Consider the following 18,028-nt stretch of genomic DNA (forward strand, 5'->3'; position numbering starts at 1 on the left):
CTGTGGAGGCTGCCGGCCAGACACTCCCTTCCTCCCGGCTGCCTGCGCCCACGCCCTCTGCCTCATCTTGCCAGCCTGAAAGCAGGAGGCAGCTGCTGTGTGGATCCTCCACCCAGGGCCAGGCCGGCTGGGGCTGGTCTCTACGTGTGTCAGCCTCCCTCTCTCCCTTTCTCAAGATGAGAAAGCTCTCAGAGCTTAAGGTATCTGTTCCATCTGCAGCTGAGACAGACGGGCAACCAGGCAAGGTAGCAGACACACAGACAGAAGTGACAGAGAGGTTGAATCCTTTAGCTGCTCCATGCAGGATCTTAGCTGAGCTCCAGCTGCTGCCTGGGTGGAAGGGAGATGTGGGTGGGAGAGCCCATGAGTCCCTGGGTAGTGCAGAAACGGACCAGTAGCCTGGCCAGGGAGGGTCTGGCGAGGACCGAGGAATGCAGGGTGATGAGTGTCTGTGCTGCTCATGTCTTAGTGGACACACAGTCCTGTGACCCAGTTCTGAGGGCAGGGAGAAGGAGTAGAGGAGAGAGCTGGCTGGGCTCATTTTGGTCCAGATCCAACAAGCTTTTTTGTTTGCCGTGGTAACAGATTGACCTGTTGTGTATTTGTGCAAAGGGCAGGGACTGTGGGTGCCGCACTGCAAGAGGGGATCTGAGGCTGGTGGAAACTTCCTGTGGGCTGCCCAAGAGCAGGGCCACCAGACCTGAGGGCTGAGACCCTGGGTGGTGGGTGCTAACCTGGAGGAAGCCACAGCCCCTCCCTGGGGGATCTGCCAGGTCATGAAAACCGGCCTGGAGCCTGTCTGTCCTCACCTGCTCAGAGGCTTCATGTGGTTTCCAAAGCATGTTTATGCACCTTATGAGCCTCCCCAGAATCCTCCTGTGGCGGCGGGGTAGGAATGGTGAACAGCCAAGGAGCAGGTGGCTTCCTTGTCCTAGAATGCCAAGCAAGTAAACTGCAAGAGGACAAGGTGGCCACAACTTCCTCTCAGGCGATGCAGGCATTTTTCTTTTTTTCTTTTTTTAATAATGTAGTTGTTACAGGGTCTCATGATACTATTGTTTTTAGCCTCCCCAGCACTGGGATCACAGGTGTGCCACTATGCCAGGTCTCCCAGTCTTGGTGGCCATCTCAGCGTGCCCCAAGGCAGGGACAATGCGGCATGCAGTGCTGGGGACCAAATCCTGGTCCCTGTGCTTGCCTAAGCAGGTGCTTAGTCTGTTGAGCTATCTCACCAGCCCAATGCAGGCATTTATCCACAGAAAATCTCATTGCCTTTTGACCTAGAGCAGGATAAGACTTCTTTCTCTCTCCCTTCCCTTCCCTCCTCCTCCCCGCTCTCTCCCCATCCTTGTAGGCCTCCTCCTCCTCCTCTTCCTCCTCCTCCTCCTCCTCCTCCTCCTCCTCCTCCTCCTCCTCCTCCTCCTTCTTCTTCTTCCTCCTCTTCCTCTTCTGCTTCTTTTTGAGACAGAGTCTTGCTAAGCTGCCCTGGCTGGGCTTGAATTTGTGATACTCCTGCTTCAGCTTCCCTGAGTGCTGGGATTACAGGCATGTGCCACCATCTCCGGCTTGCTCTTTTACATTTTAAAAATAGGCATGATCTCAGACAGAGAACACCAGGTGTGCCTAACAGAAGACACCTGCCAGTGCCATCAGCACCACCCCCAGCCCTCCTGCTGGCCTCGGCATTTGCGCTCACTCCCAGCATGCCTTGCAGTTGGCCACGAAGCTGCTCTCAACTGCGTGCTCTGTTTTACAGGCTGTGAAACTGCACAGCTAGCATTGTGTTGGGCATGAGCACCCTTTTTAGCTTCACATTTTATGTCTGTGAGTTTGTCCTGGGCTGTTCATTTTCACTGGTTTTACTCTGTTTTGGACATTAGGCTTATTTTATTTTAAAAAGCCTGTATCATCATTGTTTAATTGACCATTCTTTTGCTTCCTTGTAAGAATTTAGATATAAAATAATATTAGATTTGTGGCTTTCAGGTGAGCCCTCCTACCTCTGGGGCTGGCGTCCCACCCCTGTTTGCGTCTGGAGCTGTTTTAATCTGGATTTAGCCTGGAGGAGGAGAGAGGACAAACCTGTGAGGCTAAATCAGTGTTTGCCAACCTGTGTTCTCCAAGGGACTTTTGGTGGGCATTATAGAGACAAAAGGGTTCCATAGGCAGACATGTTTGGGAAACAGTTGAAGATCATTATCTGAGGTTATACCAGAGTTTTCTGAAACTCACATTGCAGGAATTAATATATCTAGACTACTGACCTGTTTTTAATTATTCAAAAGAGGGTCAGTTGTGAAATTTACTGGACTCTGGGAACTCAGTGTGGGGACATTCTTCAGGGTGACTGTCCAGCTTTAACAAGACTTCAAAAGCGAAGTTGAGCGTGACAGCTGTAGGTGGGGAAGATGGGGCTCTTCAATGCAGAGGGGAGTGTTTTTGAAGACATTGGGGAAGAAAACCTTTTCCCATAACCTCTTAAGTTCAGTACCTGGGGATCAGTGAACTAATCAGAAATAATAGTAATAGTAAAAAGCTGGCCAGATAACTCAGCAGACTAACATGCCTACTTAGGCAAAGCGTGGGGACCGGGTTTGATCTCTGGTACCACAGGCAGTGCCCACTCCATCCCTGGGGTGCACTGGGATGGCATTTGAGACTGGGTGTGGTGGCACATGCCTATTATCCCAGTGCTTGGGTAGCTAAAAACAGGAGAATCACTATGAGTCCGATCTGTGTAGTGAGCCCCTGTAGCCCCTGTACCAAATACAATAAAAGAAAAACATGATGAATCGGCAAGAGAAGAGACTTGTTTGATTATGCACAAGTGGAAGTTCACAGAAAATGACTTGAGGGCCATCTGGGCTTTGGGACTTGTGTGTCATCTTTGTAGCAGAGGAGGGGAAGGAGGAGGAGAAGCACAGAAGGGGAAACAGAAGATTCCTTAGAAAGCTCAGTGGGCTTCTAGGAGAGACAGGAGACGAGACGTTAGTGTGCCCATGCCTTGGAGGGTGAGCACCTCCCATCTCCTAGCTGCCCTGGGGCAGGGGTTCATGACAGTTGAGGGCCTCTGGGTACAGCAGTTCCTGCAGATAAGAGTTGCTAGGCACTTGTGCTTCTACACCTGATACCTGCTGTCCCACAGTGGGAAATTCTGGACTTTTCTTTTCTTTTTTTCTTTTTTTTATTTTTATTTATTTGAGAGAGAGAGTGTGTGTGGTGTGTGTGTGTGTGGCCAGCTCAGCCCACCAGGGGGCGGGGCTGGCTGGCATGTGGTGCTGGGGGATTGAACCGTGGTCCCCAATGCTTTGCCAAGCCTGTTCTAAGTAGGTGCTCTAGACCACTGAGCCATCTCTCCAGCCCCTGGACTTTTCTTATCTCTCAAGGTGGGGAAGAGTCCCAGCCAGGCAATGCGCAGTGTGGGGACGAAATAAACAACCAAGTCTTGGGCCGGTAGTAGAGCCCTTACCTTGCATGTGCTAGGCCTCGGGTTCCATAACCGACACGACGCAAATCCCAGGTATCTGCCAGAGTTGGCCTAGGTAAGGGTCGTGGTCTGTGCCCGTCTCCTGCATTCACACCCACTCTTTGTGCTAAAGTCTTAGTAGTGCCAGGTGCATTTTCACGTCTTGCAGTCACCAAGGTAGATGAGCTTAAACCTTATGGACATGACCGCCTTTGGATGGCAAAGGAGGGGTCAGCCTCTCCTATACCCTGACCCGACCCATGTGTCGCTCCAACATAGTTAGCACTCAGATTCCATCATGACCCTGGCAGTTCATTCGTGTCTGTGTATGTGTGCGTGTCTGCTTGCCCCCTCTACTACCCTGGCTCTGGGAGCCCCAGCGCCTCAACTTGCCCAGGGATTGTTTTGGTCCTAGGCTTCATATGAGAAGGTGAGGTGCTCAGTTCTTCCCTCTCCATTGCCAGGAAGCCACCAGGGTGTGTCTTATTATTTCTGGCTTGAAGTCAAGGGGGTTTGGAGCATTTTGCTACAGGAGTTTGCAGCCCCTGGCTGAAGAGTTGCTGTGGGAGATGCTGTGGGCTGGGCTGGGCCTGGGGTGGGAGGTGATGGTGCAGAACAGGGTGTGTCCCTGGGCCCTGGCCCTGATTTACAAAGTGCTAGTCATAGAGTTGGCTGCACTCAGGGGAAGATAGTGTCACATAATTTTGAAGATACACTGTTGATGTTGTATTAGCTTTTTAAGAGGAAATGAAAAAGGTAGCCGGAGAGGAAGCTGCTTGCTGATGATGGGATGAGATAGGGCGAACACTTCTTAGAAAGGGGGAAATGGGGCTGTGTCCTGTCTGAGGTAGGGGCATGTTCTACAGGCACCGGTGGCACTGGGGGTAGTAGTTACCTGCAATAGAGACATAGAGAGGACTTCCTGGAGAGGGCGATGTGTACCAGAGCGGGCTGTAGATTTGGGGCACTGTGGGACCTCCGCTCCTGGCTACAGCAGGGCCCTTGAAGCAGAGCTGTAGTTGAGGTTGGACATGGGTTGGCCGGGTAGGAAGGACCACTCAGGAGGGAAGAGAGAGGAAGTGGGCAGAGAGGAAGGGTGGATGCAGCCCTCCTGGGAGTAGCATAGAGCACCATCAGCCCTACAGGAAGGGCCTGACCCTAAAGCTCTAGAAAGGAGCAACGTCAGGATCAGGCCAGTGGGCTGCTGGGTAGAGTTGGACGGAGAGGGGACGAGAGGGATGTGGCTGTTTGCTCTTCATCAAGCCGAGAGGCTGAGCTAGAAATGGAGATGGAGAGGAGGTCACCCCAGGAGATTCAGTCAAGGAGGGGATACTGCCCCATGGAAGTGTTTCATCCTTGCACTAAGGAAGGGGGAGAAGAGGGGGCTGGGCACCCTTCCAGAAGGAGAGGCTCCTGCCAGTACTGCCTCAGAGGTCAGAGGGGGTGAAGCTGGATGCTGGCCAGAACCTACCCAGAGGCGTCCTGATGTGAGGTGGGCAGAGGCCAGGTGGCGAGGCTGGATGTTCAAGGGTGGTGGGAGGGTGGGAGCTGCCATCTAGACCCAGGGCCAGGACCCTCAGGGAGACGAGACCATTAGAGGAGGAAGCTGGCTCTGAGGAAGGAGCTCCCTCATTTTTCTTTCTGAGATCTGAATATTGAGACTGAGAGAAGTATCTGGAAGAAAGCAAGATGCCAACCAAATGTGACAAAACAGCCAGCCCAGGCAAGTCACTGGTCTGTCACCAAGAGAAGCCTCCACTCCCCTCCTAGCATGGCTTCTATCCAGGAGACTTGGGGACTCTACCCACCCACCCCAGGAATGTACAGCCTTGCAGGTGCTCGCAGAGGCTTTTGGAGGTACAGGGCGCCTCCTGGTAATTCCCGGGCACGCATGGCTGCAGCTGCCACGTGTCCACACACAGCTCTTCCTGTTCTCCAGCACAGGAGCCATGAGGGTGTCACCTGGGGCAGTGGAAAGGAGTTGGCAGGACGATGTGGGCCCATGGCCACTGAGGATGTGTGTGTGTGTGTGTGTGTGTGTGTGTGTATGAGAGAGAGAGACAGAGAGACAGACAGAGAAAGAGAGTGACAGGGAGAGAGAGAGACGGAGTGGGGGCGCTGTGAAACCACATCCTCCTTTCTACTGATGGGGCTGTGTGCAGAGTGGCACATGGGTGTCCTGCGCTTCCTGCAGGTGTCAGCCTGCGAGACTGTGCTGTGCTCCCGTCCTTGATGGCTCAGTTGGAGGAGGAAACCATGCCTGCCCCGTGGGGACTCCAGAGTAGGACCCTGCTGGCCAGTGCTGCTGTGCACAACCCTTGCATTGGGAGGGTACCCAGGAGGACAGGGTGCTGCTCCCTGGCAGGGGGACGCGTAGCTTGGACCCTGAAGGGACCTGTTACCTGCTGTGGGTCGGTCGGATGCCCAGCAGAAAAGGAGGAGGGGATTCCTTGGTCTTGGTGGATGTGGGCCTGGCTCAGAATGCCCCAAGAGCAATGGCTTTGGGAGATCCAACGCAGACCCTGATGGGGGCCTGGAAGGGTCATAGTCCCCAGCTTTGGCTGCTAGGCTTGAAGCAGCCCACCCACCAGCTCAGCCCTCGGGTTAGCTTCCCGTTCTGCAGCAGTGAATTAGCACAAACAGTGGCTTAGAGCAACAGGAGTTTATTCTCTTACAGTTGGAAGGTCGGTTCTCCTGTCCTGCTGGACTAACGTCACAGCATGGGCAGGGCCAGCTCCTGGCTCTCCTGGTGTCGGCTGCATTCCTTGGCCGTTGGCCACAGCACTCCTATCTCTGCCTGTCATCTCATCGCCGCCTTCTGGTGGTTGTCGCTCTGCCTCCCTCTCACTAGGACACCTGTAATTGCTTTCAGGGCCTACACACATGGGCTCTGGGTCTCACCACCTTTCATTGCATCTGTGTGCTCCCTATCACCATATAACCTCATGGTCAAGTGTAGGGAGGAGACCTTGGTCTGTCTGTCCCCAGGGGCTCTGGATGTGACTCATGGGCCTTTTGATATTAAGGTAGAAACCAATAGAACAAACTGGGTTAAGGTGGTTGGGGGAAGGACACATTAAACTCTTTTTGTGTTTTTGTTATTGTCTCTGTCTGTTCTTTGAGACAGGTCTCACCATGCAGTTCAGGCTGGCCTTGGACTCACTATGTAGCCCAGGCTGGCCTTGAACTCGTGCCTCAGTGTTTCAAGTGCTGGGATTACTGGTACATCCTGCCATGCCCGGTTAAACTCTTTTTCTTCAAAATGCATGTTTTGGTGTGGTAAAGCATGCAGACCATCTACTGCGCCTTCCATAGGGTCGCTCAGTGTTGTGCACCATCATGACTGTCTTCCATTGGAATCTCTCATCACCCCAAAACGGAAACCCGGGTCCATTAAGTAGCCGTCCCATCCGGCCCCAGCCTTGGCAGCCACTGCTCTGCTCTCTGTCTCTAAAAATTCTTTTTTTTTTTTTTTTTTTTTTTTTCAAGTGCAATCTTAAGTGACTTTAAGATAAATAAACACAAGCATGATGGGTAAGCTGTTGGAAGGGTATACGTACAGCAAAAGCCAGGGTGTGGGTGCCTCGGCCTCCGGGAGAGCAGGGGTTGAGGTAGCCTGGGTGTTGTCACCCTTCTGTCCTCCTTTCTTGGAACGAGCTGCTTAGTAAGACAGGGACATCAGGAAAGGGGATAATCAGCAGTCACAGGACCTAGTATCCTCCATCCTGTAAATAATGCCTAGCCATAGGCCTAGCAAATTAATTTTTTTTTTTTTTGAGACAGTGACTTCCTATGCAGTTCAGGCTGACCATGAACTCACCATAGAGCCCAGGCTGGCTTTACTTACATTGATCCTTCTGCCTTGGCCTCCCGAGTCCTGGGATTATAGGCATGTGCCACCACACCCAGCTTTAATTTTTTAAGAGAAGTTAGGAGACATGTGGTGACACACACCTGTCATCCCAGCATTCTGGAAGACTGGAGCAGGACGATTGCAAGTTTGAGGGCAGCCTGGGCAAGCTAGACTCTGTTTCAAAATAAAAAGTAAAACAAACTGGAGAGGTAGCTCGTTGTGGTGGGGAAATGAGGTAGGGGCGCTGCTCTTTCTGACACTGAAATCTGGGTGAGATCTCCCCAGGCAGAGAACGCTGGTGTGGTCATCAGTGTCTTCAATGGTTGCTTACAGTCAGTGCCCCTGTGGATCTCCCTGAGCTGTGTCCTGTCCATCCTGAACATGTCTCAAGGACATGGACCCAGGTGTGACCCGGGCCGTCCAAATCAGAGGCTCTCCAGGGATCTGGGCAGTTCTGGGACTGAACCATTCATGGCTACTCTAAACTGAGAGGGGCTGAAAGGGTGGAATGTACCCTGGATTCAAGTCTGTGCAGAAAGGAAAAGCAATGGGACTGAACCGTGTCCCTCATTCTTAGGTTGGTTACATGTTAAAATGATAACTATTTTGCTCACTAGGTATGTAACATTTAACATTTTACAAGTATCAAAATTAATGTCACTTGATTTTTTTTTTTTTTTTTTTTGGTGATACTGGGACTCGAACTTGGGACCTTGGGCTTGCCAGGAAGGTGCTAATACTGCTGTGCTATGTCCTCAGGCCCCTTGATATGTTTTTTTTTAAGCAACAGAAAATTTAAGGTGATGTCTATGGCTGCCTTCAGTTTCTGTAGGAAGGACCCCCTAGAGGTGTCTGGCTACTTCCTGGAGTGTGTTGAATGTCAAGGATGCCCTTTCCCCCCAAGTACTGGGGACAGATGTCCTGTGCTAGAGCAGCATCCCATATAGCCTGGGGAATCCCCTCATCTGCTGTGAGGCCCGAGAATGCAAGAGAAGCTTGAGAACCCCGGCGCCCCTCCCAAGCCAGGCATCCCCAGGAGGAGGGCAGGAGCAGGGTGGGCTTGGAGAGCCAGCAGGTGCTGGGTTGGGCCTGGTACCCACCAAGGTGTGGCTGTGGGGACAGAAAGCTGGGGACACAAAGAGGCCAGGGACCAAAAGCAGGTTCAGTGGGGAGCTCTAGGGAGGGCGGGGCCAGAAGGGCAGGGAGTTGTGGCTGGCCATTACACCTGGTGAGACAGGATTCCCTTCTGCCATCCTTTTTTTGTGGATTCTTGAAAGAGCTGTTTGTCAGAGCTGGTGATGGGTGGGCAGTGGAAGGACATACCCCGGGGTCACCTTCTTTGAGGAAAAGAAAGCCATCCTCTTGAGGGGCTACTGTTTCCGGTATGGACATGCACTTTCTGTGAATTCTTGTGGCTGGTGCTGATGGTGCCCATTTCACAGATGAGGAAGGTCAGACTGCAAAACTGTGAAGTGCCTGGAATGCCACCTTGAATTGTGGGGTTTGGCTGGTGGGTGGATGCTGGGGTCCTGAATCCCAGACAACTGGGGAAGCCCTGGGAGGGTTGTGGCTAGCGCGGCTTGGGGAAAATCAAGACTGTGGCCCTGAGGCGCCCTTCTCTGAGGCCCTCACAGGCTGCTTTCCACTTGACCTCGTAGCCCCAACTAAACTCTCAGAGCAGCCCCACCCCCAGCCAGCACAGCTAGTGTGGGAGCTGGCCCAGGGCCACCTTGGCTGAGCCAGTGCCTGGGAGTGACTCACTCTGGTCAGAGGTCAGGTCAGAGGCCAGGGCACCAGGATAGGTCTGGCAGATCCCAGCGCCTGGGGCCCAGCCACAGCAGGGTCCCTCCCTACTCCAGGGACCCCCTTACCCGCCCAGGACGGGGGCGCGGGGAGCAGGGAGCAGAGAAGACTCCCTATCTTACTACTCAGACGGGGAGAGGCCAAAGGGAGAAGCAGGAGCGGGATGAGGATCTGAGTTCGAGGCTCTTCTTAACTTAGAGCAGAGCTCAAGGTGAGCTGTGCTGCCTCTCCTGGTCTCCTCCCTGCGCAAAGCCGGCATCTCACATCTCTCACTTGGGCCGACGGGGAGTTCGGAGCTGGGGCTGTGCTCTGCCCTCGAGCCTGGGGCAATGGCTCAGGCTGTGGGTCTGGAGGACACTGGAGATTTCGCGGGCGGCTAGCCCTGGAGGGAAGCATGTGGCTGGGAGGAGGGGCGGTGCTCCGCGTGGCACACACCGGCAAGTGCTGGCTACCGGCAGCATGGCCTGAGAGCTCCGCAGTGGCTCCCCTGTGGCCCTTACTCTCTAAGGACCGAGTGAGTCGCTTTCTTGGGGGGGGGGGGTGACTGAGGGTGGCTCCTCGGCGTCTCCTGCAGAGAAGGCTCTCGCGTGCCCGCCGAGAGCGAGCGTCCCTCTCCCCGCCTCCTGCACCCCTCGCCCTGCCCCCCGCAGCAGCAGCTCCCCGTCGAGCCTGAAGCCTGCGAGCCTCCCTCAGCAGGCCTTCCTCGCGGGCCCTCCTACCTCTGCCCTGCGCTCTGGGAGGCTCCTTGTTCCGTGGCCACAAAGCCCCTTTGATCCTCTGCTGGGCCCTGAGCCATGTGACCCGGTGGGCGGGCCGCGGTTCTCCGGAGTCCAGCGCAGCCCGACTTTCAGCTGCTGGGTGAGTCCTCGCTCTTTGTTCTCCCAGCCTCGCACCCGCTTTCTCCGGGGTCCTTCAGGTGGCGCGGCCGCCGGGTGGCCCTTGATGGCCATGGTGGTGGGGCTGAGAGCCATGCCACCCCCTGGCCCAGACCCTGAGCCCGCAGGACAACCCATGTCCTGGGAGAGGGGCGGCAGGGAGCTTGATCTCCACGCGGGCACCAGATTTTCTGTCGCGAAATAGAAGAAAAGGGCTTTGTGTGGTCACAGCTCTTGCTTTATAAATATTTGGCCAACTCTGCCTAGTGGTTATGCTCTCCTGTCGGGAGAGTCTTGGATGTGCTCCCCTCAGAGAGGGGCTTCCCCACCTTGCAGAGCCACTGGGGAAAAGGTGAATTGGCCACTGCACCTCTCAAGTCCCTCCACACAGCTTCAGGGTCTTAAGAAGTGGAGGTGGGAAGGTGGGGGGTTAGCTTGCACTGACCCCAGTCATCAGCAATCCCAGAACCCACACTGCCGTTGGAGAGTTTGAGGCGATGGTCGGTCAGCTCTGGGTTCCAGGGACATCTGGGATGCGCAGGACCATACCGGGTGCAAGCAAGGCAGAGGGTGTTGCTGGGTGGGGTTGGGGGCTGGAATGCATTTGCTCTGCTGGAGAATGCACTGTGGGGGTGTCTGCTCTCCGCAGCCCCTGACAGTGAGCCAGGGTCCAGGAAACAGCTCTGCAGTGGTGTTGTCTCTAGAGGGGGTTTTGTGGGCAAACCAAGATGCTGGGACACCCCCAAACTCAGATCCTGCAGCCCCCTGAACTGTAGTCCCTTGCACCCAAGCAGGAAGGACCTGGGACATTGCTGTCTGCGCTTAGACTCTGCCCCACGTGTCCCCTAGGGACTGAGTCAGGGTCCAGCCTGCTGTACCTCATCTCTACCCATTCCTACTCTTTTCAGATAGGAAAACTGGGGTGTTTTGGTCAGAGGTCTCCCTCTGCCCCCCACACTCCACAAGACAAGTGTGAAATTCTTTTCTTTTAAGAAAAATGTACCCACCCACCCCCAAGCAGCTGAGCCGGGTGGTGGATTTCTTGCACCTCAGTTCTGGGCTGTGGGGACAGTGCTTGCCACACCAAGTTGGAATTTGGTTTGGATCTCGTGGGGGAAAAACCCATTAGAGCAGGGGATGGAAGTTCCCTAATACTGCTGTACATTTTCACCTTGTTCAAGTGGCTTTAGCTGGACACTCAGTGGGGTTTTGTGACATTTACGCAAATGTCACACTCTGACCGGCTCTTCCTGGAGGCCATGGGGCTCCCTGTCAGGAACTAGGAGAAAGGGACTTATACAGTAAGCGTCCAGGGGTGAGCAGCCAGCTCCTTCTGAGTCCTTTCTGGAAAGGTGTGGTCTGTGCCTCTCTCTTCTGTGTCTGCTTTGGACAGGCTGCTGTGGAAGCAGCCTTCTCTGTGACTCACCTTGCTAGACAGCTGTCTCTGGGAACCTGAGTTATGGCTGACCTCCGGCCAACCTCCTGTCCTTGTTCTTTCTGTGTCAGGGCATTTGCAACACTGTTGCATCTTCTGGGATGTGTCCCTCCACAGACCCTGTTTCTGTGGGCTGCCATTGTGACAGGGTGACCAGCTCAGCTGACCCACTGTGCTGACCACAGGACATTGCAAGATGGAGGGGCCAGGCTTCCGCCCACCATGAACTCTGCTCTCATGGGAAGGCAGCCACAGGGTCATGAGGCCAAGCCCAGCAACTCAGTGGCCAGCCCCATTACCTCATGTCCAAGACAACCCTCCTTGAGGCCTTTGGAGTCATCATGTGAGTGCCAGGTCCCCTCCTGGCTGTGGTGATGGGCTCCCATAACCCTCATAGTGGGACCCCAGAGTTGGCCACTACTTCCCTCCCTGCCCCCTCTGCTCTGCCACCGTGTCCTCCACAGCTTCCTGTTTCTGCAGGGCTGATCAGAGCCGCTCGGGTGAGATAGGGCAGTTCCACCAGGGTGATAGGCCCTCACCAGAATCTGTCCTAGGATGGCCCCTGCCAGTCTAGGCAGCGCTGAGAATCCATGCAGTGTCACAGGGTCTGAGGACTCTGTGAGAAGCCTGCCTCCAGGGCTCGGCTCCGTTTCCCATTGACCTGTGTGGCTCAGCCTTGGACTATCTTTCCCACACCACCCCGGAAGTTTCTGGACTTCCTCCCTCCCTCAGGACTATGGGGCTGGAAAAAACACCTTTATCTTAAAGGCAGGCACCTGGTCAATCCCGAGCCCAGTGCCCACTCCTGCGTGACTGCAGTGGCCCCCCAGCCCCTCTTGGCATCTTCATCTTCACAAGGATGGGAGATGCCCACTGTACTTCCGGAAGCAGCCCAGGCTCATGTCCCAAAGGGTCCCGTCTCAGACCACAGCCTTGCTGTATTTAGGGAAGACACATCAGCAGCAGCTCGCGGCTGGCTCTCCTTCCCAGACAGATATCTTCCTCCCAGCGCCAAGCTGAGGTTTATGTAGTGAGAGCCAGCCCAGTTCCTGGGACAGGCAGGGGCCTGTTCCCGGGAGCCCTGTGGAGCCTTCTGAAGCGTTCCCAGGGAGTCTTCTGAGTGTGGCTGCACACCAAAGCACCAAGGCCCTGCAAGTCTGTTTTATGAAGACTTAGCAGAGAGGGTGCAGGTCTAATTACAGGCCGGCGAGGGGCTCCTGCCAGAACCCCGGGGACCTGCACCTGGGGACCGTGGGTGGCTCCAGAATCCTCTGTGCCAGGATCACCCCTGCCTTGCCTCCCCTTCCAGGGTGGTCTGCCTCATCCACGCTGGGACTCGCACCCACTGGGCTGTACTGAGCAGTGGAGTCACTGAGCTTTGTTCCAGTCTGTGCTGCTTCTGTCCTCATCCAGGCGCCCACAGGGCAGGGGTCATAGTCTGCTACAGGAGCTGGCCACTGGGGGAGGGCCCAGCTTTGGCTTGGTTGGAGGATTGGGCGCAGCTCTGCACAAAGGGGCCTGAAAAGTGACACACGATGACCTGCCTGTCCTGTCCCTGCCCAGCCTAAGTGTGATTTGTGAATGTTTTAATTTGGTCATTAAACAGCCACAACGGCCACTGTGGTCATGGGACAGTCATGTCCTTGCCTTGGTGTCCTTGTCCTTGCTTTGCCTGTGTCCCCAGTTGAATGTCTCCCTCCTCCCAGATCTCTATCTTTTATCTCCCAGGCTCCTTTCCAGGTGCCTGTCACCGCTGGAAGAAGAGATAATATTTGTGGCCTGCCAAGCCCGGCGAGAAAGTGGCTCCTGTGGCTGTGGTTGTGATCTCACTTACACTGCAATGACTATGGCCGGTCACCAGCTGCAAGGAAGCCCTGTACAGTGGGATCCTAGGGTGGCATCCTGGGGGTCTGCCTGTCTGTCTCCCTCGTGTAGGGACTGCAGTTCATTGATCTCTGTGTTCATTTCCTGGTCTCGCTGGTCCTGGCTCAGTTAATGGTTGAGTGAATGAATGGTCAGCATTGTGCAGTGAGATTTTTACCTTTTTTTTCTTAAATGACAGTATTGGAAATCGAAGCCCCACAGCCTTGGCACTGAGCTAGGTCCCCAGCCCTTCTTTATTTTTGAGACAAGATCTCAGTCAGTTGCTAAGTTGCTCCAGCTGGGCTTGAACCTGTGATTCTTCCGTGTCAGCCTCCCAGAGTGCTAGGATTACAGGTGTTCACCACCATGACCAGCTAGGATTTTTTTTATTCCCATATTTTTTTGCTTTTCTTTTGCATGAGGTCTCCTTTGAGGGCCATTAAGAAAAAGGGTCAAAAATGAATGCTTTAATGGGCTGAGGAGAGAGCTCAGTGGTAGGGACCTTTCCTAACATGCCCAAGGATTTGGGTTCTATCCCCAGCACTAGAAAAGGAAGGAGGTGAGTGGGGAGGTAAGGAAGGAGGGGAGAGGAGCAACATTTCTTTGGTGATTTTAATGCATTAGCTCCACAGACAGGGGCTTTGACCCAGTGACCTCCCTCTCCCTGGGACTCCCCTGTGAGGTGGGCTGCAGAACAGGAGTGGTGTCCTTTGTGTGTTGTTTGTTGAGGCCCAGGGAAATGCTACCCACCAATGGTGTCACTAGTGGTGGGTGGCAGTGTGACCCACTGAGACCTGTGGGCAAGGATCGGGGTCAGGACCACAGAACAGCACAGGTGCAGCACAGTGGATAGCAGAGGACGAGGAAGCCGCATAGGGACCAGATGGGGTGCTCACCTGCCCCTGGCTATGAGCGAAGCCAGCCAGGGTGTGGTTTAGGGTGAGCAGGCACAGGGCCCCCAAGCCAGTGTGCTGTTGCTGGTGTCCTCGCTTCTGCAGTTCTGTACTGTCAAGAGTCCTTCCTCCAGGCTAGGCTCCACCCAAGGGGCTGAGTGTGAACATAGCCTAGTGGGCTCACTGTGGAGCAGCCTGGCAGCTGGTGGTTCTGCACTTGGTGCTTGAGGCTTCTGGGTCATTGGTTCCTCTGCATTCTTTTTGAGAATTTGGGAATCTGATAGACCCATAGCTTCAAGCCCTCCCGGCCCTCGTGTAGCCAGTTGCTTCACTGAAACAAGTCAATGAGAAAGAGGACATTCCATTGCGGCTCATAGGGCCTGGGGCAGATGGGCACTGGATGCCTACATCCATAGAGCTGTGTTGCTTGCCCCTCTGTACCCTGAGAACCCCATGTCCCAACCAGCTGGGCTTCCACAGTGTCGCAGAGCCCCTGGGTAGGGGCCCCGTGCCCCATCGTGCCACCAGACACTGCAGCATCTTCTCTAGGGAGCAGTGGGGTTCCTATCCGGAGTCCTTCTTGCAGCTTAGGGCATGGGAAAAGCAGCCTTTCCTCCTCCAGCCTTGGGAATCAGTGGAGGCATGGGACCAGAGGTCTTGGTGATCCACAGCCTGCACCTTTCCCCAGTGGGGCTTGTTCCGGCTCTCAGTTAGACCCCCCAAACTTTTTTTAGGCCCCTTCCTTACCTCCCCATCTGACAGTGGTGGAGGCTGACGCTGAGAGATGAACGTTTCCATCCCAGAACATCTTTCTCCCTGACTCTTGCCTGGTGGGATAAAGGGCGAGTTTCTTAAAGGCCTTTGTTTCCCTGTTGGCTTACATGTAGTTGTTTAAAAAGTGGGGACATCATAGGCCCAGGCAGTGGCTTAGTAGGAGAGCAGTGCAGGCTTGAGCTTATTATTAGCACATGTGCGAGGCCCTGGGCTCCATCAGCATCATACACACAAGCGCGTGCGCATACACACACACACACACACACACACACACACGCCCCAAGTGTGTTGATGCATTCCTGTAATCCCAGATATTTAGGCTGAGGCATAAGGTCTATAATTTCAAACCCTGTTTGGGCCACTTATTGAGCCTGCCCCCTTACTCGTGCCTTCTCAGGGCTCCCTTGAGAACCTTGTCCCTCTTTGGCAGATGAAAAAGCTGAGGCAAGCAGTGGTGTCACTGCCCTGCCCAGTACTCTGCTAGCCAGAAAGTACCTTCCATACCTCCTACTCTTAGAGCACACCAGAGGCTGTTGGGGATGCATAATGTATTAGGGCCTGCGACTCTGGTGCGTTTTAGCTGACTCACTGACCTACTTTGGATCCAGGCCACCCATGACTGAGGTCCAGGGCCGCTCACAGATCTCGATTGCGCCAGTGTTGCCCAAAGCCCCTTGGCAAATCCTCTGTCCCTGCATCCCCAGGGGAGGCCTGGTGGGCCAAGCAATGGTGTCTTTAGCTGGCTGGGAGTGTCCCCTGCAATGTGGAAACCATTCACGCACGGGTCACTTCACATTGCCCTGTTTGGTTGCATCGTGGCTTGCTCTGTGGGCCTGAACTGTGCCCCACATGGGCTTCATGGCAGGGCCCCCAGTGGGGACAGATGCCTAGCTGTCATCTACCACTCTCTTGCTAAGCCCCCTACTCAGGTTTAGCAAGGTCCTTTCTATCCCTCCCTAGCACCCCAAGAGGCTGCAAATCATTTCAGGCAGAAAGTGAGGGCAGCTCAGGCACCAGAGCACTGAGTACCTGGCTCAGGCCTGGCACCCCCAGAAGAGTAGAGGAGCCAAGAGTCAGGGAGAAGTTGATACTGATGAAAGTCTCTGCAAAGGCCCGGATAGGGAGACCAGAGAAAAGGGGAGCCCCACACTGGCCATGGGAAGACCTGGGCCCAGAGACCACCCATCTCTGCGAAAGGGGCACCGGTTGACTCCTCAACACCGGTTGCTTCCCCCCGCATCTGCCCCTGTTATTCTGCTGGCTCCACGGTGACCTTGGTGGGAACTTGGCCTATGCAGTGACTCCAGGAGGTACTTGTGTGCCAGTCTCCCACCTGGGCAAGCCAGCTGCCCGGGCCTTGGCTCCGCCTGCTGAGCATGCACCCTAGGCTCACTCTTTCCTTCAGCTGCGTTCTCTGCCTGCACATTGGACACCAGTGCCCATCAGGAGCCCAGTCCTTCAGACGGTGGACTTGGAGATGCTGAGTCTGTTGTAGGCTGCATCAGCCACTAAGTCCCAGCAGTGGGTCGGATGAGGTCCAAGGAAGGGACATGTCAAATGGGCCTTATAGAAGCTTCTGGCCAGCAGGGCCAGAAGTGCCCAGGCAGCTGTAGGATGGGTGCCCCGACATCCATGGGCTTGTCAGGAAGATAGAGATACAGAGAGGCTTTCTGGTCTAAGAGCAAGGGGGAAGACTTTTTGGGCTCTAGAGATCCAGGAGGAGGACAGCTTGAGGGAGGGAGCAGCACAGGTTAAGGGCAGTAAGAGGAGCAGGGACTGGGGGAAGTAGGGAGTTAGGGTTCCTGAAATGAGCCTGGTGTGGTGATGGTAAGGGACTCGGGACTCTGGACTGGGGAGGGGGGCGTGGCCTGTAGTGTCCAGGGCCCAGTGGCAGTGATGGAAAGTTCAGGAGTGGCTTCTGCTGCTGCGTCACTGTCTAGAGTGTCACCCCCACATTGTACTTCTAACCAGTGCCAGCTTCTGGCTGTCCTGGGAACGGCAAGGCCACAGGGCATAGTGTTCCCCAGCCTGCTTTTTCTGTCCTTCCAAGTGTCATGGCTGCTTCTCCCTGCTCCCCTTCCAAGGTTCACTGTGCCCTGGGCTTCCCAGCCCTAGCTCCTCTAACTCAGTCACTTATAGATGCATTCAGCAAGGTTCTGCAGGGCTTCTCTGAGATGGCACTGAGAGTCTGAGTTGCGCTGTGTTTATGGCCCAGGCAGGGACTGCAGGGACCTCGGTCTCTCCAGAGAACAGCCAGGCCCATAGTGAGACATGAAAGGAAGGAGAAACCAGGAAAATGACCTTGCTGTGTGCCTCAGTTTCCCCACCTGCTCAAGCAGCAGAAACTCCTTCTGTGCTATCCTCCACTTCATGGGGTGGGGGGACGTGGTTTGTCCCCAGAAGGACCTGGGGGCTCTGGGTAGGCGGGGATGAGGCACTTGGAATTCACACCCTGAGGCAGTTGGAGACCAAAGACTTCAGGTATCCTTAAATCTGCCTCCAGCCCCAGGAGGCCTTGAGAAGTAGGGCTAGAGCATTCTCTGTTTGTATTCTCACCCAGGCTCCTGGCAGATGTTCCACTCTGGGGTGTGGGAAGAAGAAAAGGGCCTCTTCCAGGTGTAATCTGTGTCCCTTGGGAGGGCCCACTGCAGCCCAGAGACTGATATCCTTGCCAGGCCTGGGTAGAAGCTCAGGTCCCTGCAAGGGCCACAAGTCTGATCTCTCAGTGCTGTTGCCGGCCCTGAAGTCCGGGAGACAAGGTGCTGAGTGGGTGTCTTGGAGGGCAGGTTGTCCTGCCCAGGCTGCAGAGGCTCAGGAGAGCTGCTACAGTCTGGTCAGGCAGCAGTGCCTCTGGGCGCAAGGGACCGGATATGCAGGGACTGAGCCTGGCATGAGTGGCCGTGGGCAGGAAGGACACAGTCTCTATGCTCAGGGAGTGCACATCTACCAGCTCTTTGTTGTTACTGTTTTTTTTTTTTTTGTTTTGTTTTGTTTTGTTTTGTTTTTTTTAAATTTATTTATTTATTTTACATTTATTTATTGTGTGTGTGTGTGTGTGTGTGTGTG

The 18,028-nt window shown here is 54.7% G+C and overlaps 1 protein-coding gene across 7 annotated transcripts in view; it reads left to right on the top strand.

Moving 5' to 3' along the window:
• Positions 1-18,028, top strand: part of Sept9 (septin 9) — a 170,181-nt gene that overhangs the window by 127,017 nt on the left and 25,136 nt on the right. The window contains exon 1 of one of the 7 annotated variants that reach the window (XM_023713919.1): positions 9,121-9,333. The exons of 4 other annotated variants lie outside the window; for them this stretch is intronic. The gene's annotated coding sequence lies outside the window, so the exon portion shown is untranslated. Of the gene's footprint in view, positions 1-9,120; positions 9,334-9,611; positions 9,637-9,775; positions 9,981-18,028 lie in introns of those variants that run through there. 2 more of the 7 variants (XM_023713922.1, XM_023713920.1) reach the window with 2 other exon arrangements.

This window comes from Octodon degus, unplaced genomic scaffold (assembly GCF_000260255.1).
Source record: "Octodon degus isolate 3935 unplaced genomic scaffold, OctDeg1.0 scaffold00033, whole genome shotgun sequence".
In the NCBI taxonomy this organism is placed as follows: Eukaryota; Metazoa; Chordata; class Mammalia; order Rodentia; family Octodontidae; genus Octodon; species Octodon degus.